Source organism: Cervus elaphus, chromosome 22 (genome assembly GCF_910594005.1).
Source record: "Cervus elaphus chromosome 22, mCerEla1.1, whole genome shotgun sequence".
NCBI lineage: Eukaryota > Metazoa > Chordata > Mammalia > Artiodactyla > Cervidae > Cervus > Cervus elaphus.
In genome coordinates this window covers 32,831,446-32,852,660 of record NC_057836.1, presented here as the reverse complement: position 1 = coordinate 32,852,660, position 21,215 = coordinate 32,831,446, and the positions used below count along the sequence as shown (strand labels likewise).

The 21,215-nt window shown below is 36.4% G+C and overlaps 1 protein-coding gene across 18 annotated transcripts in view; it reads left to right on the top strand.

Annotated features, from left to right (window-relative positions):
- Positions 1-21,215, top strand: part of SOX5 (SRY-box transcription factor 5) — a 1,103,086-nt gene that overhangs the window by 938,732 nt on the left and 143,139 nt on the right. The gene's annotated exons all lie outside the window — the stretch shown is intronic.

Here is a 21,215-nt window from a genome sequence, read left to right as displayed (position 1 = left end):
TTAGACTTTTTTTATTTACCTTTTTTTTGGGGGGGGTAAATATTTGCCTGGTATATCTTTTTATCTTTTTTTGTCATGGTGATTTAAACCTATCTGTAGTAAACCAGATATAGGTAGATTTTTCTTAAAATTTTAATTTGTTGGTCTCTGCTTTTTAATTTATGAGCTTATTAACCACACATTTGTTGTGATTAAGCTGAAGTGCATCATCTTATCCATGCTTTCTATTTATACCCCATTTCGTGTGTATTTTTTACTTTGTAATTTTTTATCTATTAATTTTTAGTTTCCTCAAATTCTTTTCTCTTTATTGTTTTGGATATTATTTATTCTATTTCTATTTTTATGTGTTGGCTTTGATGATTTAACATGCTTACTTATGGTAAGAGAGTTTAAAATTGACAAATTTTGAATTATAAAATAATCTTAGAATTCCTTACTGAATATTTCTGTCTTCTTTTACGTGTCATTGTTGCTGAATTTAGCTCCATCTGATTTTTTAAATCCAAATATTGGACTTTATTTTCATTGAACAAACTTTTAAAAACACTTATATTTTCACTAATTGACTACCATTTAGAAATTTGTTGTCAAGCTGATTGTTATTTTATGGCTTCTATCTGGCTGATCTTAAGATTTCTCTGTTTCTTTGTTTTTCTGAAGTTTTATTACAGGGTATTAAGTGATATTTTATTTTCATTTATTCTGACTGTGTATATTTCAGTTGTTGTGTCTATGATCTATATTTTTCAAATTCAGAAAATTTCTCAACCACTAATTTTTAGAATAGTGACTACCTCTGTTTTTCTTTTTTTTTCCTGTTCTCTCCTAAAATTTTGTCTTGGCATTTGTTGGACTATCTCATTCTAGCCTCCATAACACTTGTCTACTCTTTTTTATTTTCCATCTCCTTGTCTCCTTGTGGACTGAAATATAGCTAGTTCCTTTAGTCCCTTTTCCAATTAATGATTTATTTTAACCACATTTTTGAATTTTCTATTTATTCATTCATTGAGTTTTAAATTTCGTTTATTTCGTTTCTCAAAATTCTATTTAGTTATTTGAAAAATCTTCCTGAACATCTTTGATCATTCTTTTGTTTGCAACTGAGTGTTAGTCCATCTTTTACATAAGTTAACATTTTAAGCACGTTTTTATTCTTCACCTGAAAATCCAAATACTCAGATGCCTTTGAGTGTCTAAACATGTTGCTTCTTGATTCTGCCTTTACATATATTAGATTAATCTTCATGTATTTGTTGAATTTTTTTCTTGTGAGTTTTTTATACTTGGCTGAACTTAATCTGTGGAAAATCAGAGTAACTAAATTGGTGATGCTTGTTTACTGGAGTAGAGTATACTGCCAGGTCTAGGAGGCAATAAAAACCAGACCACTTATTTCTTATTTTGTAACTTTGATTTTCACTGGCCATATAGGAAGCTTGATTTGAATTCCAGACCCAACTGATGTAAGATCTGTGGTTGCATAATGTAGTATATTATTATCATTAGTATTTTATAGTAGTAGAATGTAAACTCCATGAAATCAGAGATGTTAATTTGTTTTTCTTTCACCATAGTTTTTCAAGTACTTGGGAAAATGTCTTGTACTTTGTACACACTCGATAAATAGTTGTCAAATAATTATCATCATCAGTGGTTTTCCACCAAACTATTCTAGAAACATCCTAGTATGCTTGCTTAGTTGAAATATTTTATTTTAAACTTAACTTTTACCAGTGGCATTTCCCCTCATTGATTTTCCTGGGTTAGTAGAGAAGTTTGGACTTTAACTTTTTAGAGACGCAAGGTTACATCATGAGTTCCAGGTACTGTTACCTAGTTCCAGAGATTTCTAGGGTATCTAATAAGTCACTTCAGTCATGTCCGACTTTTTGTGACCATATGGACTGTAGCCCACCAGGGTCCCTTGTTCATGGGATTCTCTAGTCAAGAATACTGGAGTGGTTTGCCATACCCTCCTCCAGGGGATCTTCCTGACCCAGAAACAAACCCACATCTCCTGCGACTCCTGCATTGCAGATTCTTCACCATTGAGTCATCAGGGAAGCCCACTACTTACATTTGCCATCAAGTTAATCCTCACTCTCCACATACTTTTAATTTTGAGTCCTTTCTTTCTTCCATGTCCAACTTCCTTGGAGGCTCTGCATCAGAAAGTATGTTGGTTGTTGTGTAACCAGGATCCACTTGTAGCAGAGCTTTCTAGGGTATCTAATATTCAATACTGTTTTACTATATTTATTTATATTATACATGCTTATTTTTAAAGTATGTATTGAATTAATTATTTTAAGGCTGTGTCACTCACAGTTTTTGTCATTCAAAAATTTTTCATGGAACTTATAATTTTTATTGATCTGGTAAGATTTATAAGTATTATATTATTTATTCAAGTGAATGGAAAGCATAGTGTTTAAAAGCCTAGTTTGTATTTGGCTGCCTGAATTTGAATTCTTTTTACTTGCTAAATGACTGATGACACATGCCTCAGTTTCCTTATCTGTAAAATAGTGATGATGGAAGGATCTATCTCATAGAATTTTGTACGTTTGGATGAGTGAAAATTAGAATTGTGCAAAAGTCAACATAAAAAGATGCATCATGAGAGAAGCTTAGGGAACAAGAATGTTTATTAATACTATCAGTAATCTATCAAATACTTTTGGTAAAATACTGAAAGTTGGAAAGAATTCACATAGTCAGCCCATGTTTATGGGCATTTTATTAGATGAAAAGAGAAATAATTTAGTCACGAAATTTTCACTTTTTGGCTTAAATAAAAATTATTTCTAATCAAGAAAGCAGTCTATCAGTTCCGTTCAGTTGCTCAGTTGTGTCTGACTCTTTGCGACCCCATGGACTGCAACATGCCAGGCCTCCCTGTCTATCAGCAACTCCCGGAATTTATTCAAACTTAGGTCCATTGAGTCGGTGATGCCATCCAACCATCTCATCAGCTGTCATCCCCTTCTCCTGCCTTCAATCTTTCCCAGCATCAGCGTCTTTTTCAATGAGTCAGCTCTTCATATCAGGTGGCCAACATATTGAGGTTTCAACTTCAACATGAGTCCTTTCAATGAATATTCAGGACTGATCTCTTTTAGGATGGACTGGTTGGATCTCCTTGCAGTCCAAGGGACTCGCGTGAATCTTCTCCAACACCACAGTTCAAAAACATCAATTCTTCAGTGCTCAGCTTTCTTTATAGTCCAACTCTCATATCCATACATGACTACTGGAAAAACCATAGCCTTGACTAGACGGACCTTTGTTGGCAAAGCAGTGTCTCTGCTTTTTAACATGCTGTCTCGGTTGGGCATAATTTTTCTTCCAAGGAGTAAGTGTCTTTTTATTTCATGGCTGCAGTCACCATCTGCAGTGATTTTGGAACCCAAAAAAATAAAGTCAGCCGCTGTTTCCACTGTTTCCCCATCTATTTGCCATGAAGTGATGGGACCAGATGCCATGATCTTAGTTTTCTGAATGTTGAGCTTTAAGCCAACTTTTTCACTCTCCTCTTTCGCTCTCATCAAGAGGCTCTTTAGTTCTTCTTCACTTTCTGCCATGAAGGTGGTATCATCTGCATATCTGAGGTTATTGATATTTTTCCTGGCTATCTGGATTCCAGCTTGTGCTTCTTCCAGCCCAGCATTTCTCATGATGTACTCTGCATATAAGTTAAATACGCAGGGTGACAATATACAGCCTTGACGTACTCCTTTTCCTATTTAAACCAGTCTGTTGTTCCATGTCCAGTTCTAACTGTTGCTTCCTGACCTGCATACAGATTTCTCAAGAGGCAGGTCAGGTGGTCTGGTATTCCCATCTCTTGAAGAATTTTCCACAGTGTATTGTGATCCACAGAGTCAAAAGCTTTGGCATAGTCAATAAGGCAGAAATAGATGTTCTTCTGGAACTCTCTTGCCTTTTCAACGATCCAGCACATGTTGACAATTTGATCTCTGATTCCTCTGCCTTTTCTGTAAAGCAGTCTATAGAGTTAGCAAAATACTTATAGTATTGCACCATTCATCTCTATTAAAATGATGTCATTATGGGTAGGTAAGTTACAGAGTTTTTTTTCTGAAAACTGTCTATTAAATATGCCAAGTATTAAAATTAGCCATGCTTACATATTTTGAATATGTTTACAATGGTATATAGGGCTTCTGCAGTGGCTCAGTGGTAAAGCATTCTACTGCCAATGCAGGAGACATAGGTTCAATCCCTAGTTCAGGAAGATCCCCTGGAGAAAGAAGTGGTAAACTGCTCCAGTTTTTTTGCCTGGGAGATCCCATATACAGAGGAGCCTGGTGGGTTACAGTCCACAGGGTCACAAAGAGTCAGGCATGACTTAGCAATTAAACAACAAATTATGTAATAATCCTTCTTGACTAGATTTAAAATTTTTGATTATATAAATGGCACTGTGTTCAGTGGATTGTCCATTTACAAAAGTATTCACATTTCTACCATGCCTTTCTGGTAATTTCACACATGTTTTATTTTTACTGAGTAATGTTCTGGTGAATGGCTTTCTACTAGAGTGTCCTAGCTACAGTAGAGTTAGACAAGCATCTGAGTACTATGTTCTAAGAACAACTGTGAAGCAACATACATGATAACTCTAAGAACATGTATTTTTCAGTCCTAAGGAAAGAAACTATACATTAACTTGCCCATACTATAGTCGCAAGTGGGGAAGATGTACAAATTGTTATTTTTGGTTTTGTCTGCAGGAACATTGCCTTAAAGGCTTTCCCCCAAATATATAACGTTGTTCATTAGACAAACCCCCATATGGTAGCCATTCACACCAATCTAGTCCCTACTAGCTAAAAAATTGTAATCACACACTAGAGACAAAAGCAATATAATCATACTTATTTTTTTTGAACAAACTAAGAATAATGTATAGATTTTAAGAATGCAGCTATTTACCATTTACTTGAATTTTTATTCAAAAGGTTTGGGTTTAGAGGTTTTCTTGTTGTGTTTTTTTTAGTATATACAAGATTATATCTATAAATTTAGCTCACTATTCTTTTTGTGTTTCCATGCCTTTAAGTTGCATTGCTTTAAACAGTATTGATAACTGATGTAGCAAAGAGCTCAAGTGTATTTAATGGCACACAATGTCTCACATTTGAAATTATTTTCTAATTTTTTATGTATGCATTTGTAATTTTAACATAAACAAGACCTAACTGATGTTCTTAGATTACTCAGTGATGTCAGAGTTCATTATTCCTCTCATTTCTTAAGGATTAATGATGGGCTCAAAATGTAACTGTTGACATTATTGACACTAAAACTAGGATCTGAGAAAGGGGACAGATTGGATAGTAAACAGTGGTATCAATGATTTGCCATGGTTGGGGATACTACTTTGAAGAGAAATCTTGAATAGCGAATGAAAGTGAAATAGAGCCTAGGCTTCACTGTATAAAAGGAATGCTTTATTAAACTAGTTACTATTATAAGAAGAAACTAAGCTAAAACGCAAGTAGACTTTTCTAATAGCTTCTTGTATAATCACTTACATTGACTTATATTGAGCACCTGCGATGTGCTAGGCATTAACCTTGGTATTGTAGATATCGATATGAGTGAGCTATACCTTTCCCTTGATGCAGCTTAGCCATGGAGCCAGACATGAATAATTTCAACCTGATGGGAGAGTCCCACAGAGTACAGACAGCAGAAGGAAGCATTGGTGAAAACAGCACTCTTACCTTAAGCTTTTAGCATCTTCTCTTCCATTTGTCTGGAACACTTTCCCCTCCAGATAACTGAGACATTTATTGTCTCACTTCTTCCAGGTCTCTGTGTCACTGTATCATTGATTCCACATTTAAACTTGTAGCCTCCTCCCCAGCATTCCTTTTCTTCTGCCTTTGCTCTAATTTTTTTCATAGTATATACTTGTCTGTCTTATTTATTACAGTAATCCTAGAGCCTCTAACGATGTGTAGCACAAAGTGGCCACTCAATAGTATTTTGCTGGGTGAGTTTGGTTAGTCTTCATAGAGGCAGTGACACTTAAGCTGGGTTTTGAGGAAAAGTAGTTCTTAAGTCTAAATCAGGTGGAGTTTTCAGCTGTGTGTCATAGTCTCCAATTTGAGAACAGGTTCAAGAATAATTTTTTTTTTTTTTTTTTTGGCTTCCCTGGTGGCTCAGACGATAAAGTGTCTGCCTGCAATGCAGGAGACCCGGGTTCAATCCCTGAGTTGGGAAGATCCCCTGGAGAAGGAAATGGCAACCCACTCCAGTACTCTTGCCTGGAAAATTCCATGGACAGAGGAGCCTTGTAGGCTACAGTCAATGGGGTCACAAAGAGTCAGACACGACTGAGTGACTTCACTCACTCACTCACTTCAAGAATAAAAGGACTTTCGTCTAGAAAGAAGCATAAATCCAGTGAAGAAGTGTAAACTAACTTAGGCAATTCACAGAAAATATTAAAAAACTTCACAATCCAATGCTCATTGCATAGAATAAATCCTAGTGGTATAGGACATTTCAGTAAGAAATAAACTAATAAATTTCAGAGCAATCGGTAATGATTTCAGGTATCTCTGAAATAAATGTCGATATTACATACTTTTTATGAGAATCAGAATTTACAATTTATTTTCAATCCTCCATTAGTCAAACTTCAAAGAATTTTTCTGCCAAAATAGGCAACAAAGACTCACAATTTAAGATAGGGTGTGTCAAGCAGTGAATACAGGATATGAATTTCTGTGTTAATTACCTTCTGTTGTATGCCAGTCATTACGATGTCCTGTTGCATCTCTTTTACTGAACAATTTTCAGAGAATTAAAGTAATGCATATACACATTGAAAATTTGAAAAGTTTTTGTTCAGAAAACATAAAGCAAAATAAAATGTAACATAAAGGTGTATATCAAGGTCAAATGCCACCCTTGCTATAAAAATATTTTAAATTATAATAGAACTTAATTTTTTAGAAATAATTTAAATGTGACTCATTTTTATGCTGATAAAATATATGTGGATTTTGTCACAATGTTTCTGTATTCATTATATAAATCAGTATTTTTATGAAAGTTATATAATTTATTCAGAAGAATTGAAGAATTTAAGTCCTAGACTTATTGGTTTGGCTAGCTATATGATAATGTGTAAATTTCCAAATTACTTGTTTTTCTGTCAGTTTTGCTCATTAATTAAAATTGGAAATGACAACATCTGCCATGCTGATCTCCAAGAGACTGGATAAAGTAGAAATGAACTAACACATGTAGAAGTGCTTTATACAAATACAGACATCTTTCTAATATAAGACATGAGTGTCTCAAAGCAAATTCAGTTTTCCTTCTGGCAATAGTGAAGTGATATATTTTAAAGTAATATTTATTTTTTACTTTGGTTAATTTTTAACTTGAGATATAGTTCACATGCCATACAATTCACCCTTTTTGCATGTGTACAATTCAGTGGGTTTTAGTATACTCACAATGTTTTGTAACCATCATTACTGTCTAATTCCAGAATGTTTTCTTCACTCTAAAAAGAAACCGTGTACCCATTAGCAGTCACTCCTAATTCAAGCTTCTCTATAAAGTGGTGATTTTTGAGGCATAATATTTTAAAGAACTTATGTTGAGCTGAGATTTATATGGCATGAGAAAAAAAACCACTAATAATGTATTATAGGCCATTGAGCAAAACGTCATAAATTAGAAATCAATACGTAGTGAATTTTATTAAGTCTTCTAATCATGGACTCCTGAGAAATGTAATTGAAAACAATATTATATTTCATGTTGACCATTCTATTTTGTGTTGCCTTTCATTTGTGTGTAAGTGACAATTGACATAGCAATGCATGATGTAAAATAAGATTGTATTGGTATTGCAAAGCCTAATTCTGTCCATGTGAACAGAGAACCATGCATACTGATAGGAACCAGCCTGTTTTATTATCAAAAACCATATTAAATAATACAAATAGGCATACACATTTGAAGAAACAGAGTTGCCGTATAAAGACTTCCATTTTATCATGTAACTACTATCAAACTGTGTGAAGTATGTTGTTGTTGTTGTTGTTTCGTCACTAACTTGTGTCTGACTCTTATGAACCCATGGACTGTAGCCCCTAGGCTTCTCTGTCTATGGAATTTTCCAGGCAAGAATAATGGAGTGGGTTGCCACTCTCTTCTCCAGGGGATCTTCTCAACCAAAGAATCAAACCCACATCTCCTGCATTTGCAGGTGGATTCTTTATCACTGAGCCACCAAGGAAGCCCTATAAAATATGACCTTTAAGAAACAGATGATAACCTAATCCTAAATAATACATCTTTTAAGATATTTTAATCATTGCCTTTTAAAATACTTTTATTCAGCTTAAACTTGCCCTTGGCAAATAAAATAGCCCTGTTTTTACCATACTCTCACAATTGCTTTCTTAATGAATGCTGTTTGCCACCCTTAAGTTTCTTTGATTACCAACTTTTAAAACAGAGATTTATTCTTTCCTGAAGTCAACAGACATACTTTGTTTAAGCATGCATTATTTGTACAGTAAGTATCATCATTTTGGTTGACATGAGTTTAATACATGAAAATGGTTCTTTATAAGAATGTAACGCTTAAGTTTTGAAAATAAAGGCTTCTATTAGACAAGAAGAACATTTAAGTCAAGCCTGCATAATATTAAGGATGAAATTTCATCGCCTCTTAGTGACAGAGGTCTTAATTCTGCATCATTTGAAAGTGGTCGTATCCTAGTAACAATGCCAATAATAAACACATCATGCAAAAGTAAAAATGTAATAGTGAAATGAGCCATTGAAAGGAAGAGTCAGTGACCATATAATATTTTCGTTTCTATCATATCTAGTGGCAATCTGGTTAAAAAGAAATGACAGTTGCCCTGAAGGAAATAAAGTGGAGGTATTATTGTAGTAGTAGTTTGGAAAGAAAATTGCACTGTGTCTTGACTGGATTATTTCTCTATCCTCGCGAACTATCCCCACCTCTCAGTGGTGCCGCTTCTTGCCTTCTTTATACAAATTGAGTTTGTATCATCAAAACTCATAGGGCCCAGGGGCCCTTTGGTGACAGAGAGGAGGAGGAAAAGGGGAATTAGAAAAAGAAAATGTGACAGGCAGTTTTGAAAAGAGAAGCAATTTTCCTTGTGGGTCTGTTTCTAAATAGGAGTTCTTTAATGCAATATTTTGCTTCTGCAGAGCAGTCAGTCAGAATCAAGTGCACGCTTGTGCTGTTTTGTGGGGCTTGGCACTGACAGGTTTTATTTAGGAGGGGTAGGGATACAGGGGGATCGGATGTGGGGAAGTTAGTATTTTGGCTGTATCAGCCCTGAAGGCAGAGTTAGCACTTGCATTGGGACAAAAGTATTTGTAGTCATCAGATAACTTTGCAGTCAGCTTCAATAGCGTCACTCTTTTTTTTTTTCTTTCTTTCTTTTTTTTTTTTGGCAGCCAAGCTCTTAGTAGAACCATCTGTCTTTCTATTAGTATTTTTGAGGCCTGTTTTGAAGCCACTTTGCTTGGCAAAGTCATTTTCATCCTTGGAAACGATTTTTAAAAAAAGTTATGTGGCTTTTTGCCGAAGAAGACTACTATGTAAAAAATCCACATGGCTGTTCATTTTTGTTCTAAAGGAATATGGCTACTTGTCTTTGTCTTGAATCAAATGAAATTAGAGGTGATACAGCTCCAGTGTGACTGTTGAGAAGTGAGAGGAAGATATTGCAATTTGAGCACTGTTTTTATGTTCCTGTTTCACTCAATGAGATGGTCTTTAGTCTTCCTAGTAGATTAATTGGAAGATAAATTGACTCCTTTTTTCTAAATTTTAGTGTAGGGGTTTTTTGTTTTTTCTTTTTTTTCATTTTCTAAATACCACTTCATTGGATAGGATAAACTTACAAATTGACTTTCTATTATATGAAGTGAGAAAACACAGGCTATTAGTGGTCATTGAGGACCCTATGCCTCTTCTTGCTAATGGTGGAAAGTCAGCTTTGTCATCTTGGTTACTCCAGTTTGGGTAATTATATCCTGCCTACCTAAACCCCTCTTGTCATCTCATTTGGATATTATATTTTCCATTTTCTCAAAAACTGCTGTAGAGTTTCATTGTGTGCTTCTAAACAGCTGCTATGCTCCCCACCGAAGGTGGCTGAATTTCAGCTGGAGGTGAACTGATCCCTATAGACCACATGTGCTTGAATAGTATAATACTCACCGGACTAAATTCTTGCAGAACATTTGAAAAGTTTCCGATTTTACATTTTGTTTGTAATTGCGCTGACTTAAATCATAAAACTGCCTTTCATTTTAACATTTGTGTATGCCATTTAAGCAAGTCTTCTATCACAACTTCCCGTATTTTGAGCTCTCACACAAACGGCTCCTTAGTTTCATGGAATAGTCTCTCTAGTTTTCTGATTCCTATAGTTTTCTCAACTTAGAAATGCCTTCCAGGCCTCTCTTCCTGGGGTAAATCTAAAGCCTATTGCTGTTCAAAAGCAGCTTTGATTTGCTCATAACCTATCCTTGCTGAAGGCCCCCCATCCCCCTGCCTTTCCCCCACCTGTATGCTGAAATTCATCTTCTCTGATCCTCAAGCACAGGGACCAGAAACTCACAAAAGGGAAGACTGACAGCATCAAAATTCTCATGGTCTCTGCTCAGGTGCTAGGCTTTTCCGTTGCCCTTTTTAATCATCTGTGATTACTTTCTTTTTCTTTTCTCACCATAATCATCCCAAACTTCCATACCTTCTCTGAACTCACTTCCTCAATCCCAAAGTCTCTCATTTTCAGGATATGAACTTTGCCTTCAACATTGAGAAAATTTCTTCCATCAGACCTGGTTTTCCTTAACTTCTCATTTCCTTGCCTGTAGAACATTATCTGCTTATCCACTTGTATAGCTCCAATCCTCAGGGCCTGGAGAAGGAGATGTTGTTCCCAGTTGAAACGAATCTCTACACCTCCACCTTGCCTTTCATCCTCCTCTGCAGTTGTGGTCTACCAAGTAACGTCTCTTTCCTACATTTCAAATTCTCAGTATCCATTTGCACCTTTGAGCTAATAAATGTGCTACTGCTGAAAACTCTGCTACTGAAGTAAAATCTATGCATCCCTATGCAGCTGTCATCAAATGTCTCTCCTGACATCTCATCCACCCTTCTCTGAAGAATCATCCACATTTGCCATCTCCTTTTTCTTGCCTGTCATCCAGCGTTTGGGCTTCTCTGGTGGCTCAGATGCTTAAGGCTCTGCCTGCAATGTGGGAGACCCAGGTTTGATCCCTGGGTCGGGAGGATCCCCTAGAGAAGGAACTGGCAACCCACTCCCAGTATTCTTGCCTGGAGACTCCCTTGGACAGAGGAGTCTGGCGGCTACACTCCATGGGTCTCAAAGAGTCAGACACGACTGAGCAACTAATACACACGTTCAGTGCTCAACCTTTAGGAATATACTATCTTCCATTCTAATGAATTTGATATTGTTAGATTCACTGCTCTCTTCTAATTAACAATTTTGAACAATATTTTGTCTCTAAAATACTCTTTCTACAGCACTTTTCACTGAGACACTACTTCACAATCTTAGTATTTCATTAGTTTTTCTGGTACTGTACTCATGATTTTCTTCATTCCTACCTTACTTCTTTGTTCTTAGACTCCTCTTCCTCTGCCCTTTGTTGAATTATTGCTGTGACCCAGATGATTTTACGCTGTCTTCTTTTTACCCTTCAAACCCTCTTTATAGATTATCTGGTCAACTCTCATCAACAAGTGACTCCCCAAACCATAGGCTCTAAAAATCTCTTAACTAGCTTCAGGTAGGAGTATCAATCTGCTAATATCCGCTGGTACGATATCTCCAGTGGAACATTATTTTAACACCTCTAACAAATATGTTCAGAACCATGTTCGTATCTTTCTATGAAAGAAATTGTTACCCCTAATGCTTTCTTTGTTTGTTTTTACCAGTATAAATAGTTACATAAACTAGACACTGAGAATTATCTTTGACTCTGTCCTCTTCTTCTTTTCTTATATATATATATATATTTTTTTCTTTTTATCTTTTAGGTACAAAGATTTCTTACATACTCATACATGTATAACCTCTTGCATCATCAACACCTACCTAGTCTCCACTTTGCTTTGCCTTTCAAATCTCTCCTCCATATACCCACCAGAGTATCCCACCTAAACTACATCCGCCAGAGCTTACAGGGGAAACTCTGTATCAGGTTTTGTTTTCTGATACACAGACTGGCATACACTGGCTTTCTAACATTGGTTCTTCCTTATGTCTTTCTGCTCTTCTACACTGCTTGGTTTTTCCAAGCTATGGTTTTTCCAGTAGTCATGTATGGGTGTGAGAGTTGGACCATAAAGAAAGCTGAGCACCGAAGAATTGATGCTTTCGAACTGTGGTGTTGGAGAAGACTCTTGAGAGTCCCTTGGACTGCAAGGAGATCAAACCAATCAATCCTAAAGGAAATCAGTCCTGAATATTCATTGAAAGGACTGATGCTGAAGCTGAAACTCCAGTACTTTGGCCACCTGATGTGAAGACCTGACTCATTTGAAAAGACTCTGATGCTGGGAAAGACTGAAGGTAGAAGGAGAAGGGAACAACAGAGGATGAGATGGTTGGATGGCATCACCGACTCAATGGACATGAATTTGAATAAATTCTGCAAGTTGGTGATGGGCAGGAAGGCCTGGCATGCTGCAGTCCATGGGGTCACAAAGAGTTGGACATGACTGAACAACTGATCTGAACTGAACTGAACACTGCTTGGTAGCTTCCCTCTCACATGATTTTTTTTTTTTTATCCCGGATAATTTGCTCATTTCTCATCTCCTCTGCTTAAAATTCTTTGCTCACACTCCCTCCTTTTTGCCTGGCTAACTCCTGCTTATTTGTTCAGGGTCTGTATCTGCTGGACCTGTCTCCATGAAGCCCACTTTAACTTCTGGCTATGTTATGAGTTTCTAGTTTGTACTTCCATAGTATATCACATACAAGTCTCTGTTGTTGAACTAATGCCAATGTTTTCTAGTTATCTGTCCCTTTGCCTCACCAGACCTAGGACTTCTATAGAGCAGATATTGTGTGTGAATTCATCTTTGTATTCCTAGTTACCAAAAAAGTGTGCATTCTATTACAGTTAGTAAAAATGTTGTTTGGATGAATAATAAACAGACCTATGGGACTAGAAGCTAAATTAATAACCTTAAATATCTGCATGATATATTAGTTTCATGGAACCCAATGTAAGATTTTGCAATAGAATATTTACATAAAATCCTGGAGAAGGAAATGGCAACCCACTCCAGTATTCTTGCCTGGGAAATCCCATAGACAGAGAAGCCTGGCGGACTACAGTCCAAGGGGTGGCAGAGAGTCGGACGCAACTTAGTGACTGAGCATGATTTACCTAAACTATAAAATATTTAATTATGAATAATTGGTAAGTGTTTAGTCATTCTTTTACAAGTGTGATAAAGTGATTATGGTGAATTCGTTAGATTTTAGGGGTCAAGATTACATTCATAATCTATGTGGTAGAATTATAAAACGTGTTAAAAAATAATATTCCATCTTAAAGTTTAACGTATATAGGAAGTAGCCTCTTAAATTCATTATGTGTTATTCTAACTTGTGAATATTATGCCCCCGTTAAAAAAGACCAAAATTTTGTGACAAAAGTATTTTCCTAAAACTTAATTATAGATGTCACATGTTTTGCAAACCTTAATTGGAAGCTTGAAGAGATTTCATCCATTAAGTAAAGGAAAATAAAGTTAACATTGAATAGTACTTGGAAATAGTCAAAATTGGCAAATATATAAGAATAATTTACTAACCTTATTGCATTGATTTTAGAATTTACCCAGGAAACATTATTCTGTTTTGATGTGATATGATGTGTCCTTTTCTTCCAAAGGTTGGCTAATTTTCAGCAACAAGGAGCTAAAAATTACATAAGATACAGCAATAATACAGCTGATGCTCATTATTTGCACTACTTATGTTCTATAAAGGTGACATGAACACTGAATTAGCAAATGCTGAGCAACTGCTTCTAAAGGAAATACAGACTTAGGCTCCAAGGATCCTTAGGTCTCACTATTTTCATCAACCGATCAATACATGTACTTGTTTTATGTGTGTTTCTGTTTAAAGACAACTTATTAATATGTATTATTGATTCTATGTGCATTTTAAACAACAAAATCATCAAAATTTCTTGCTGCCTTGCACAGGTCTGTAAGTGATCACAAAAACACTAGTACAGGTAAATTTGGGGAGGATACAAGTAAATTTTAATGAGTAGGCAAATTGGCAAATACAGATTCTGCAAATAATGAGGATCAACTCTATCTGAAATGTGGTTATAGTTGCATAGATAAATTAACCACAGATCTTGGATTGTATATGTTTTACTCTTTACTTTATTCTGAAGTTTAGTACAGTGCTCAGTAGTCTGTCCTATAGTATTCTAAAATAAACACATCATTGGGGCTATGAAATTAGGTTTATTTTTTATTTTAGTTTTTCCTTTCCCTTGTAGTTCCTTCTGTTCCCCACCCCCAATTCTTCCCAAGTGTTGGAAAAGTGTACTAGATTATTAAGAGATGTAGTTTCAGTGTTAACTTTGGGATCTTGAACAATTTATTTAGCCAAACTAAGTCTGATTTATTTATCAGCACAATGACTGTATTATGCCAGATTTCTCAGTCTTGAAAGTATTATTTTATATATATGGATCTTGGAAAATTCTGGCACTAAAAAGAATTATAATACTAAAGCAAAATATTTTTTAAAAATTATAGTAAAATAACAGATTTTAAAAGCCTCCAAATCTATTGTAATTTATTCTTTAAAATACTAAAATTTTACCTGAAAGATTATTTTAAATTATCTGAGTATAAATGAATTACCTGGATAAAAACTGTCACACACTCAAGTAGAGAGATTTATGTACATACTGTAGCCAATTAAACAGTATAACAAAAAAATTAACTTTACAATATCAATATAAATATTTTTAAAAACCTTAGAAATAAAATTACCAAGGAAAATGCAATAAGTATTTGAAGAATATTCTAATAAATTGAAAGCTGTAACCTGCCATCAATCAGTTAGGTTAATGAATTCAACAAAAAATTCAATATCCTAAAATTAATGTGGAAAAATAAATGTAAATAAAACCAGGAAATATCTCAGAAAGAAAATAATAATGATAGAATACTTATATCTGCAAGGCTGTAATAATTAAAACATGTTTTTAGAACATGGGTAGGCAAGTCTATCCATTACAGATATAATATATTTCCAGTATTTCTGTATTACTTTGCTATTTCTTCATGCATGCATATTCCCAAGAATCATGGATTTATCTTAATGTATGTGACCTTTTATCTATATCTTAAGAACAGGAACAGAAAGCAGCTGGTATTTCATGCTGCCATTTTTCTCCAGTGAAACTGAATTCCTTTCTGGTTGTTAAAGAACTTTGTTGTCCACAGGCCTTTTGTGGACATTTGGAGTTGGTGCACGAAGAAGAAATTACATAGATAGGATTATATAATACATTCTTCTTCTTTATTTATGAATTATTAATTCATATAATAATTAAGATGCTGCTCTAAACCCTAAAGTTACAATTATAAACAAGTTACAACCTCTTTCCTAAATAAGCTGGTAGGTCTTAAGGGAGACTCAAATTATACCAGTAACTATTATTCAATACATTAAGTATTGTATTATTTATTGTAAGTATTTGTGAAGTTAAAGAAGTAACAATTGTTTCTGCCTGAAAACTGGCATCATAAGAAAGAAATGCTTCACAGGCAGAGGCATTATGTGGGTCTCAAAAGCCTTTGGAAAATAAGTAGAATTTTTGGCCAAGAAGAAAAGGAAAAGAGAAATTACTAAAATCAGAGGAGAAAAATACTTCTGAGTCTCTTCAAGCGTGGAAAAGCGCCATGTATGCAAGGAAGTCTTCATGATCCATCGAGGCAAGAGTGCAGGGAATCTGAAGGAGGGCAGAAAAATGGCCAGAAAGATGGAGTAGGAACAAACTGTGAATAAACTCAAATAATATATAGAAGGATTTGGTCGTTATTCTCTTAGTGAAAGCGAACCATCCCACAGCTTTTCACAAGAGGAGCATGTGAAATACAGATACAAGGCTCGTTTAGAAAGAATTCTATGAGGAATATAGTTTAATATCCTCTCAGCACCAGCCCTGTAAGAAGTAGAGTCTCCCTTTCAAATACTTATATACCTGAAGTTGAAGTAGTTGCCTATAAAAGTGAAAGTTTAGTCATTCAGTTGGGTCCAACTCTGTGACCCCATGGACTGTAGCGTGCCAGGCTCCTCTGTCCATGAAATTCTCCAGGCAAGAATGCTGGAGTGGGTAGCCATTCCCTTCTGCAGGGGATCTTCCCAACTCAGGGATCGAACCTGGGTCTCCTGCAGAGTAGGCAGATTCTTTACCGTCAACGCAAAATAAGAAGACAAAAGGAAAAAAAAAAACCGTGTTGACAGTGACGTCAGCATTCTTTAAGACAGTACTTCTCAAACCTGGATGCACATTGGAATCATCAGGGGGACATTAAATAAGGCTGATGGCTGGGTCTCACTCCTGTTGATTCAGATTGAATTGGTCTGGAAACAGTCTGGGCACTGAGTGTTTTTCAGAGCTTGCCAGGTGATTCTAAAATGCACATTCAAGTTTAAGAACTACTTCACTAAAACAAGGAACTATTGTTTCTGCAATTGTACAAGTTATTTTCCCTAAATTTTAAGGTCTCTGAAGTTTGGATGCCTCTTCTAACCCTTGTATATATTCCATTTGAAGTTCCTTCCTTCTTATCTCTAAAGTGCTCTTATTAAATTTATAACCATCTTATACATCATTTAACCAATGGTGTCTCAGAAAAGTGATATACTGTATAAAATGTAATAACTTATTTCCAAACAAGGAAATATGAAGGATACATAGTAGCTGGTGATAACGCTAAACCAGTATGGCTGGTTTATTGTTTGTTTCTTTGTTTGCTTGTTATTCTGGTCTGTGTCCTCTTCTTACTCAGAGCCAGCCCCCATGCTGTTTTTTCTTCAAATGTCTCCCATTGTTTCAGGCCACTTTTTCCTGCATACCTGCTCAGCATGCAGTCTCTAATTTTTGAAATTTTAATCAATTGTCTTCCAGTGGTTTCTTAATAAGGTTTATCTTTCCCCCATTATGTTCAAAAAAATTTTGGCTGCAGTGGTATAACATCTACAGCCTTCAGCTCTAACCTTAAAACATTGTCTTTTTGTTTTCTGGTTGTGTTGTTCACTTTATTTCACTCTGGTGGCAGTGATAGGTTTTAAAATCCTCTTTGCTAAAAGAAATGCTTTCCAGTTTGGAGTCATTTCTGAAAACTGATCTCTCATTCTTAATGCTGCTTTCTCTTTCTGCCTGGCTGGCTGGCTGGCTTTCTTTTTCTCTCTCCCCAACCCCCATTCTCATCATGCCTTCTCTCTCTCTCTCTCTCTCTTTCTCCTTCTCTCTCTCAACATTCCCCACTCCCCGCCAACAACACCCACTCACCAACCAAAATCTCAGAAGTATATCAGAGGTTTACTATGAAAGATGAAATGAAGGAGAAACTGGGGGTAGACTTTTGAAATGAGAATAAGAATTATGTGTCCTAAGAATGTGAGAGAAAGGGAAATCAAGTCTGGGAGATATTTCAGAGTTGCTATTAAGGTTGGCAACTGAATGAATTTCTTTGTGTTTTTGTATTGTTTTGTGTATGTGCTTGTTTTACACTTAACCGTTATCCGCACTGTAACAGAAGCTCTATGGGCATAGGATCTTGGTTGTTTTATTCATTACAGTGTCTGTACTACCTAGCTCATTTTCTTATACATAGTACATGTTCATGAAATAGTTATTTCCCAAATAACTGCATTAATGTGAGGAAGAAATAGTGAAGGAGAACAAAATGTCAGATGTGTGATTTTTAGCATGATTATAAATTCTCATTCATATGTTCACTGACAAACACTAACCAATAACCATGTCCACCAGAGAAATCGTGTTGAAGTATTTGAAAAACTGTCTTAGATATTCCAGTAAATGACAACCTCTGCATTTAGTAATGGTGTGACATAGCTGGAGAAATTACTGCATTAGTTTATATTTCTAGAAATTATTGTTCAATTCAAAGAAAATAGTGATTCCATTGTATTAGATTATTGAATTATATGAATCCCACATTCTGAGAGTGACACAAGAAAATTAAAGTGTGTTCTAAACATGGCAACCAAAACAGAGGCCATATGATTTGAAAGTGAAAGTGAAACTCACTCAGTGGTGTCCAACTCTTTGCAACCCCATGCTCTATACAGTTCAGTCAGTTCAGTCGCTCAGTTGTGTCCGACTCTTTGTGACCCTCTGGACTGCAGCACACCAGGCCTCCCTGTCCATCACCAAATCCAGGAGTTTACTCAAACTCATGGCCATTGAGTTAGTGATGCCATCCAACCATCTCATCCTCTGTCGTCCCCTTCTCCTCCTGCCCTCAATCTTTCCCAGCATCAGGGTCTTTTCCAGTGGTTCAGTTCATCGCATCAGGTGGCCAAAATATTGGAGTTTCAGCTTTAACATCAGTCCCGCCAGTGAACATTCATGACTGTTTTCCTTTAGGATTGGTTGGATCTCCTTGTAGTCCAAGGGACTCTCAAGAGTCTTCTTCAACACCACAGTTCAAAAGCATCAATTCTTCGGCACTCAGCTTTCTTTATAGTCCAGCTCTCACATGTATACATGACTACTGGAAAAACCATACCCTTGACTAGATGGACCTTTGTTGGCAAAGTAAGGTCTCTGCTTTTTAATATGCTGTCTAGGTTGGTCATAATATTTCTTCCAAGGAGTAAGTCTCTTTTTATTTCATGGCTGCAGGCACCATCTGCAGTGATTTTGGAGCCCAACAAAATAAAGTCAGCCACTGGTTCTACTGTTTCTCCATCTATTTGCCATGAAGTGATGGGACCAGATGACATGATCTTAGTTTTCTGAATGTTGAGCTTTAAGCCAATTTTTTCACTCTCCTCTTTCACTTTCATCAAGAAGCTCTTTAGTTCTTCTTCACTTTCTGCCATAAGGGTGCTATCGTCTGCATATCTGAGGTTGTTGATATTTCTCCAGGCAATCTTGCTTCCAGCTTGTGCTTCATCCAGCCCAGCATTTCTCATGATGTACTCAGCATATAAGTTAAATAAGCAGGGTGACAATATACAGCCTTGACGTACTCCTTTTCCTATTTGGAACCAGTCTGTTGTTCCATGTCCAGTTCTAACTGTTGCTTCCTGACCTGCATACAGATTTCTCAAGAGGCAGGTCAGGTGGTCTGATGATCCCATCTCTTGAAGAATTTTCCACAGATTATTGTGATCCACAGAGTCAAAAGCTTTGGCATAGTCAATAAAGCAGAAATAGATGTTTTTCTTGAGCTCTCTTGCTTTTTTGATGATCCAGCGGATGTTGGCAATTTGATCTCTGGTTCCTCTGCCTTTTCTAAAACCAGCATGAACATCTGGAAGTTCACGGTTCACGTATTGTTGAAGCCTGGCTTGGAGAATTTTGAGCATTACTTTGCTAACATGTGAGATGAGTGCAATTGTGTGGTAGTTTGAGCTTTCTTTGGCATTGCCTTTCTTAGGGATTGGAATGAAAATTGACCTTTTACAGTCCTGTGGCCACTGCTGAGTTCTCCAAATTTACGGTGGCATATTGAGTGATGCACTTTCACAGCATCATCTTTTAGGATTTGAAATAGCTCAACTGGAATTCCATCACCTCCACTAGCTTTGTTTGTAGTGATGCTTCCTAAGGCCCATTTGACTTCACATTCCAGGATGTCTTGCTCTAGGTGAGTGATCACACCACTGTGATTATCTGGGTCATGATCTTTTTTGTACAGTTCTGTGTATTCTTGCCACTTCCTTTTAATATCTTCTGCTTCTGTTAGATCCATATCATTTCTGTCCTTTATTGAGCCCAATCCCAAGCCAGGATACTAGAGTGGGTAGCCATTCCCTTCTTCAGGGGATCTTCCCAATCCAGGATTCAAACCCTGGTCTCCCTCATTACTGGTGTATTCTTTACCAGCTGAGCCACCAGGGAAACCCAAGAATACTGGAATGGGTAGCCTATCCCATCTCCAGCAGATCTTCCTGACCCAGGAATCAAACCAGAGTCTCCTGCATTGCAGGCAGATTCTTTACCAACTGAGCCATCGGGGAAGCCATATGGTTTGAGGAATGTTTCAGTTGCCTGAAAGAAGATAGATGACAAAGAAAGTCTATCACAGAGAAGGATCAAAGGAACCAGATCATAGACATGGTTTTGACCCGCCCCCACCCCATTCCATGGCCGTGGGCAAGTCAGTTCTCTTTTGGCCCCAGTTGCCTCTTCTGTTAGAGGCTTCCCAAGAGGTGCAGTGGCAAAAGAGTCCTGCCAATGCTAGAGGTGCAAGAGACGCAGATTGGATCTCTGGGTCAGAAAGATCCCTTGGAGAAGGGAATGGCAACCCATTCTAGTATTCCATGTACAGAAGAATCTGGTGGACTCCAGTCCACAGGTTTGCAAAGAGTCAGATGTAATTTAGCATACATGTGTGCGTGCAAATGAACACACGCACACACACACACACACACACACACACACACACCTCTTCTGTAAAGAATAGAGAAAGTCTTAATACTCTCTAAGTTTCTTCCAGATTTTTATTCAAAAATTTAAAAACTCAATATTACGCATGAACATGAGAATTATCTTCAAGTAGTGAAGAAATTATAAAATTGTACATTTTAGTTAATTTTGCTTTATAAGGTAGAATTAGTCCCAACAGATGGGATTTATAAAAGGAGATTTTAGTTCAACCTAACCGGTACTTTTAAAGTCATTATATTAATGCAATAGGAAAAGACTTGTAGTGTGAAGCATCAATAGATACTTCACCACTGTCAAGGATGTATATAGGGAAATTATTCACCAGGTTAGAAAGTGAGCTTGATATCACCCTCCAGTTATAGCATTCAGTATTCTGAATCTGCCGTCTAAAGCAGTCCCAAGGCTGTCTCATGCCCAGCGTT